An 8,271-nucleotide genomic window follows, 5' to 3' on the forward strand; every position below is an offset into this window, starting at 1 on the left:
TTCATAATCAAGTGATTCCAAAAGCCCATCAACATGGATTTTCTTTATGCGCTTTACACCAATATGACCTAAACGGCAGTGCCACAAATAAGTTGCACTATCATTATTAACTTTGCATCTTTTGGTTTCAATATTATGAATATGTGTATCACTACGATCGAGATCCAGCGAACCATTTTCATTGGGTGTGTAACCATATAAAGTTTTATTCATGTAAACAGAACAACAATTTATTCTCTTACTTAAATGAATAACCATATTGCAATAAACATGATCAAATCATATTCATGCTCAACGCAAACACCAAATAACACTTATTTAGGTTCAACACTAATCCCAAAAGTATAGGGAGTGTGTGATGATGATCATATCAATCTTGGAACCACTTCCAAAACACATCGTCACTTCACCCTTAACTAGTCTCTGTTCATTCTGCAACTCCCGTTTCGAGTTACTACTCTGAGCAACTGAACCAGTATCAAATACCGAGGGGTTGCTACGAACACTAGTAAAATACACATCAATAATCTGTATATCAAATATACCTTTGTTCACTTTGCCATCCTTCTTATCCGCCAAATACTTGGGGTAGTTCCGCTTCCAATGACCAGTCCCTTTGCAGTAGAAGCACTCAGTTTCAGGCTTAGGTCCAGACTTGGGTTTTTCACTTGAGCAGCAACTTGCTTGCCGTTCTTCTTGAGGTGTCCCTTTCTTCCCTTTGTCCCTTTACTTGAAACTAGTGGTTTTGTTTACCATCAACACTTGATGCTTTTCTTGATTTCTACCTTCGTCGATTTCAGCGTCGCGAAGAGCTTGGGAATCGTTTCCATTATCCCTTGCATATTATAGTTCATCACGAAGTTCTACTAACTTGGTGATGGTGACTAGAGAATTCTATCAATCACTATTTTATCTGGAAGATTAACTCCCACTTGATTCAAGCGATTGTAGTACCCAGACAATCTGAGCACATGCTCACTGCTTGAGCTATTCTCCTCCATCTTTTAGCTATAGAACTCGTTGGAGACTTCATATCTCTCAACTCGGGTATTTGCTTGGTGACGTTCAAAACGTCTTTGAAGTCCCGATTCTAAGCCGTTAAGCATGGTGCACTAAACTATCAAGTAGTCATCATATTGAGCTAGCCAAACGTTTAGAACGTCTGCATCTGCTCCTGCAATAGGCCTGTCACCTAGCGGTGCATCAAGGATATAATTCTTCTGTGTAGCAATGAGGATAATCCTCAGATCACGGATCCAATCCGCATCATTGCTACTAACATTTTTCAACTTAGTTTTCTCTAGGAACATATAAAAATTAAACGGGGAGCAACATCGCGAGCTATTGATCTACAACATAGATATGCTAATACTACCAGGACTAAGTTCATGATAAATTTAAGTTCAATTAATCATATTACTTAAGAACTCCCACTTAGATAGACATCCCTCTAATCATCTAAGTGATCACGTGATCCAAATCAACTAAACCATAACCGACCATCACGTGAAATGGAATAGCTTTCAATGGTGAACATCATTATGATGATCATATCTACTATATGATTCACGCTCGACCTTTCGGTCTCAGTGTTCCGAGGCCATATCTGCAGGCTTGTCAAGTTTAACCTGATTATTCTGCGTGTGCAAAACTGGCTTGCACCCGTTGTAGATGGACGTAGAGCTTATCACACCCGATCATCACGTGGTGTCTGGGCACGACGAACTTTGGCAATGGTGCATACTCAGGGAGAACACTTTTATCTTGAAATTTAGTGAGAGATCATCATATAATGCTACCATCATAACTAAGCAAAGTAAGATGTATAAAAGATAAACATCACATGCAATCAAAATATGTGACATGATATGGCCATCATCTTCTTGTGCCTTTGATCTCTATCTCCAAAGCATCGTCATGATCTCCATCGTCACTGGCATGACACCATGATCTCCATCATCTTGATCTATATCAATGTGTCGTCACATGGTCGTCTCGCCAACTATTGCTCTTGCAACTATTGCTATCGCATAGCAATAAAGTAAAGCAATTATTTGACACTTGCATCTTATGCAATAAAGAGACAACCATAAGGCTTCTGCCAATTGCCGATAACTTCAACAAAACATGATCATCTCATACAACAACTTATATATCATCACGTCTTGACCATATCACATCACAACATGCCCTGCAAAAACAAGTTAGACGTCCTCAACTTTGTTGTTGCAAGTTTTACATGGCTGCTACGGGCTGAGCAAGAACCGTTCTTACCTACGCATCAAAACCACAACGATAGTTTGTCAAGTTAGTGTTGTTTTAACCTTCTCAAGGACCGGGCATAGCCACAATCGATTCAACTAAAGTTGGAGAAACTGACACCCTCTAGTCACATGTGTGCATAGCACGGCGGTAAAACCAGTCTCGCGTAAGCGTACGCGTAATGTCGGTCCAGGCCGCTAAATCCAACAATACCGCCGAAGCAAAGTGTGACATGCTGGTAAGCAGTATGACTTATATCGCCCACAACTCACTTGTGTTCTACTCATGCATATTACATCAACGCATAAAACCTAGGCTCGGATGCCACTGTTGGGGAACGTAGTAATTTCAAAATTTTCCTACGCACACGCAAGATCATGGTGATGCATAGCAACGAGAGGGGAGAGTGTTGTCTACGTACCCTCGTAGACCGTTTGCGGAAGCGTTATATCAACGTGGTTGATGTAGTCGTACGTCTTCACGATCCGACCGATCAAGTACTGAATGCACGACACCTCCAAGTTTTTGCACACGTTAAGCTCGATGACGATCCCTGGACTCCGATCCAGCAAAGTGTCGGGGATGAGTTCCGTCAGCATGACGGTGTGGTGACGATCTTGATGTTCTACCGTCGCAGGGCTTCGCCTAAGCACCGCTACAATATTATCGAGGATTATGGTGGAGGGGGCACCGCACACGGCTAAGAGATCAATGATCAATTGTTGTGTCTGGGGTGCCCCCTGCCCCCGTATATAAAGGAGTGGAGGAGGGGGCCGGCCAAGGAGGGTGGTGCGCCCAAGGGGGTAGTCCAACTCCCACCGGGAGTAGGACTCCCCTTTTTCCTATTAGGAGTAGGAGAGGGAAGAAAGAGGAAGGAGGGAGGAAGGAAAGGGGGGCCGGCCCCCTTCCCAATTCGGATTGGGCTTGGGGGGGCGCGCCCCCTCCCTTGCTCCTTTCCCCTCCTTTCCACTAAGGCCCGCACTACTAGGGAAAAGCCTATACACAGAATCTTACCAGTAGCGCCGTACAAAATCAAGCGCTACTGCTACTTAGTAGCAGCGCGCTTCGATAAACCGCGCTACTGCTATGACTTTAGCAGTAGCGCGTACTAGCGAAAAGCGCTGCTACTATGTTTGAACTGGGCGCACATGGCTAGCCCAACATAACAGTAGCGCGTATACCGACCAGTGCTACTGCTAATCTCCTTAGCTGTAGCGCGCTTACGTGTAAGGCGCTGCTGCTAACGGAAATAAAATAAAGTGAAAAACAAGTAAAAATAGAATGGAATAGAAGTAGCGCGTTTTTCTGAAACGCGCTATAGCTATCTTAGCTATAGCGCGTTTCGGAAAAACGCGCTACTGCTAGTTTGACTCAAATCCCGGCTGCCCGGGCTCAAAATTTCGCTAAGTCCTTTCCCCCTCTCTCTACTCCCGGCCCCCCTGTCCCCCAACTGCTCCATCGCCGCCGTCGCCCTGCCGCCTTCGACCACATCGCCACCGCCCGAGGCCTCCTTCGACCACACCGCGGCCGCCCGCCACCTTCGACCACACCGCCGCCGCCCGAGGCCGCCCTCGACCTCACAGTCGCCGCCCGAGGCCATCGTCGACCTCACTGTCGCCTCCCTCGAGCTCACCGCCGCCGCCCTCGACCTCACCGCCGCCGCCCGAGCCAGAGCCTGCCCTTGCCGCCGACCGTAAGGCTCTGCCTCTACTGTCCCCTACCCTCCTCTCTCTCTCTCTGCTAGGGCAATTTCATATATATGTTGATATTGTGTTGATGTTCATATGAACCCTAGGTGTTCATATGAACCCTAGATTTTTTTAGGGCAGTACGCATTTTATAGCATTTAGGAAAAATGATTAGCAATTTTTTTAGGAAATTAGCTAGGGCAATTTTTATGAAAATGCCTAATCAGTAATTCCATTTAGCTTTAAACTAATAGAGGGTATATAAATAATAGTAGCATTATTTGGACTATGGACCTGAATATTTTTAGCTAAATACTTTTAGCTTTAGACAAAAAACATAAGTATTTAGCTATAAATAAAAAACAGTAGCTATGGCATTTAGCTATAAACAAAAAACAGAATTGTTTTTTCTTTTCAAAAACTTGGTCAAACTATATATGACTTGTGCTGGAATGATGCTGAGTGGCCTATGTTTTGCTGGAATGTTGATTCATTTCTGCTCCGGCAAATTTCAGGTTCTCGATTTGTCCACTTTTTAGCAGAGTTCATGCCGAAATTTTCCGTGAATTTCGACATGACTTGTGCTACAAACTAGGACATATCGAGTGCCCGGGATTTGCCGCACCAGGAAGGAGTCAACATTCCTGCAAAACAATAGGCCTTTTTTATGTCATTATTCATTTTATTAGGTCTAGAATTAATTGACTAGATTTAATCATAGGAAACATGGCTAGCAACGATGAAGGGCAGGGTTCTGGTGATTGCTACGACGCCTACCGGGCGGCAGACGAATTTTTTAGCCTTACCGACGATCAACCGATGTTATTGTTGGGCCCACCGGTGGCATCGGGGACTGAGACCGACACGCAGACCGGTGCTGAGACTGAGACCGACGCTCAGACTCAAGTCGGCATCGAGACCGGCGCCGAGACTGAGACCGGCGCTGCCTCGGGGAGCGGAGCCGGTGTAGAACCGAAAGCAAAGAGGCAACGGGTTCCTAACAAACTCAAGACTACTAGAGTGGTGGTCACGGAGGTGGACGACGGCAATTTTGAGCCAACGGCGCCCGAGGAAGCGCGTCGATGCTATGGCAATCAAATAGGCTGCATCATACGGACAACCTCCACCATCAACGATGAGAAACTACAGAAGATAGAAAATATGAGGAGCTCCCTCCTAAAGAAGTTTCACCAGATATTCTTGTTCCCAGGCCGGAATGAGAAGGATTATAATGATCCAGATGAGGACCCGACAATGAAAAAGATAAACAAACACGCCATGACCAAGTTTAGCGACGCGTTGGCCGCCTGGAAAAATCGAGTGAAAGCAAGGATCATCGATAAGAAGGAACCCTACTCCTAGATTGTAAAGGATAATCCGACAATCACAGAAGAGCAGTTTCAAATATTCAAGGAGGCTTGCGAGGCCGAAGATGCCAAAAAAAGTCTATGTACATGAAGGGGCTTCAAGAGAGGAACTTTGGGAGCCACCACCTCGGAAGTCATGGTTACGGCGGAAAGAGGTCCAAATGGGCCAAGGAGGACGCGGAAGCCGCGAGTCTGGGCATCCCAGACCCCTTGGCGGAGTTCACCGTCCCGCAGGAGCGTGACGTCCTCAGGGCCCGGCACCGTTGGGACCAAGTGAACAAGGTTTACGAGACAACACCGCTCATTAAGGAGTTCATGAGACTGCTGGTAATTTTAGTTTCTGATCAATTCGACTACACACGTTAGTCATATTTGTAAACGATCGTTGTGCCTTTTGCAGAGAGAGAAGCACAGGATTGCGGCCGAAAGCGACTCGCCGTCCGAGGCATTGGCGAGGCCCAAGTGGGACACTCCATTCAACTGGGTGTTGAACATATTGAAACGATAACCGGTGGATACTCGACCGTTGTATGGACGCGTGCACGGTGTCGAAGACGGCGCCACGTGGAAGAAGTACTACCGTGAGACCATGGAGGAGAGAAAGGAAAGACGGAAGTTAAATGAAGAAAACATCGACAAGAGGGTTGAGATTGCGGTTGAGAAAGATCAACTGAGACAGTCGCAACAGCGGTAGCTGCCGCAAAACAGGTGGCTGTAGATATTTCTACTACCTTGGTTCCGGCCGTTTTCAATTGGGGCAGGCAAAATCCAGAAAAAGATGCAGCGGACTTTCCCCTTGCTGACTTCTTGGCGGGGAGCAGCTCGACTAGCGTTGCACCAGCACCTGCAGCTGCAACGGCTCCCGCACCGGACGTGCTAGGCGGTGCTTCGTCTTTGGCTGAGCTCGACGCCCTCACGGTATCTGTCACACCGGCCCCCTTCAATATAAATGTATAATCTCCCGTTTTCGTTGCCTTTCGGATGTCTCACGTCGCAGACTTTTCTTTGCAGGCCGACGAAACCCCGTGCACCATATTGTACACCATCGTCGACCAGAAGGTGGACATGGGGAAGGCGACGATAATGGAGCCGAAGGAACCATTGTTCCACAGCCGGCCGATCCCCCCGAACGTCTTCAAGGTTTCCGTGGCCAGTGTCAAACCGGGCCACGAGAATTTGCCTCCTCCAGTACTACTGGGGGATGACGACGAGACACCGCGGTGGCTTGGTGATTGTTGCAATGCTGGGTGGGTCCTGTTGTGGCCAAAGAGTCTGCTTCGTCTGGAAGCGGCCGGGAGCACACCCACGAGCACGCAGCCTCAGCAAGGTATGAACATCAACACCCCACCTACCCAATTAGCGTCGGGTGTCGGGTTGGGTGATAGCGGTCGGGGTAAGGAGGAGGCTCCATTAGTCGCTGATGACGTCGCCATGGATGAGGATGAGGATGACGATGGCGCTTCTGAACAGTATGTCTATACTGGTGCCTCCTCAGGGTTTGAGCGTCATGAGTCGGTGCCTGAATTGCCGTCTCAACATATTATGGACGACCTTCCGGAAGTAAAGAAGTTTAGGAAGAGAGCGAGGAAAGGCAAAAAAGTTGTTTCTATGATCCAGCCGCCTCAGCAGCCTCGGCTTCAGGACCGTATAGATATCCCTGATGCGGATAAATGGCATATCCCCGGTCAACCAATCCTACCTGCAACAGCGCTACGGGCCAGATTCGGCGATCTAAAGAGACTTCATGACGATGTGCTGCGGGTAGAGAAAGACCTCATCGCCTCGAAAGATCCAGGATACCCACTCTACGTGGTTAACGTTCCGCGGCAAATGTCATACGTCCACAGCTTCCCCGCGGATAAGTTCTTCCTCCGATTCGATTACATATTCGACATGTTTCACGTGAAGAAGCTGGATTTTACGTTTGTCCGCTTTTATGCCTTGCACATGAACTACATCATCGGGGTTGAGCAGATATCTCATATCTGTGTCGCTGACCCATACTACATGCACGAGGGCTTCTTGGGAGTCTGCGCAAATCACCGTGAATACGCGAGGGATTACATCGTCAGTTTCATGCTCACCAATAAGGACAAGGGGGCGATTCTCGTGCCTTATCATCCCGTGTAAGTCATCTGCGCTGCTATCCTTTCTTCGATTTCAATCATTCATTTGCACGGTGGAGGCTAATTAATTTGAGGACTTATTTTGCGCAGCGGCGGGCGCGCCGTCCTCATCATCCTCTAACCCCGATTCTCCCACGCTCTTTACTTGGACTCGTCGAAGAACATTCACAAAAAGGATTACACCCACATCACGGATGTTCTCGACAGTGCTATGTATCACTACCAATCACTGGGTGGAGAGGTCAGGGACAAGAAGATGAGGGGCGGCAGGGTCGCCTTCGGCCGTAAGACCGACTTCTGCTGCATCCAGCAACCCGACGATTCTCTTAATGATGGATTCTATGTCCTACACCACATGCTGGAGTACAGACGGGATCACCAGAACCTTCGCATGGCACCTTCTTCCGGCGATGCCCATATTCTGCAATGGGCAAAGGACATAGGAGATATCGAGGATCATCGACTTCGAGCTGAGTTCTATAACATCCAGCACGAACTTGCCCAAATCATCATGAAGGAGGTCGTCGGAAAAACAGGGATGTTCTACGGAGAAGGACAAATGTCGCAGGAAGACGTCCGAACATGGATATCCTCTCAGCGTCTCGACCTGAAGCCTTTCACTAGGCTCGGGGACTATCTCCCTAACTTGGATGGATGGAACGACATGTTGGAGTGATTGTCGATATATGACAATGTGTCTGTTTAGTCCATACTTTCTGTATGACAAAACTTTGAGTTATGCACGGTGAAACTTTATTTGTGATGTAATTAAACCGTCCTCCTCCTCGACTAGCGAAAATCACTCTAGTTAGGGCATTTTGGGGTACA

Source organism: Triticum aestivum, chromosome 2A (assembly GCF_018294505.1).
Source record: "Triticum aestivum cultivar Chinese Spring chromosome 2A, IWGSC CS RefSeq v2.1, whole genome shotgun sequence".
Lineage (NCBI taxonomy): Eukaryota > Viridiplantae > Streptophyta > Magnoliopsida > Poales > Poaceae > Triticum > Triticum aestivum.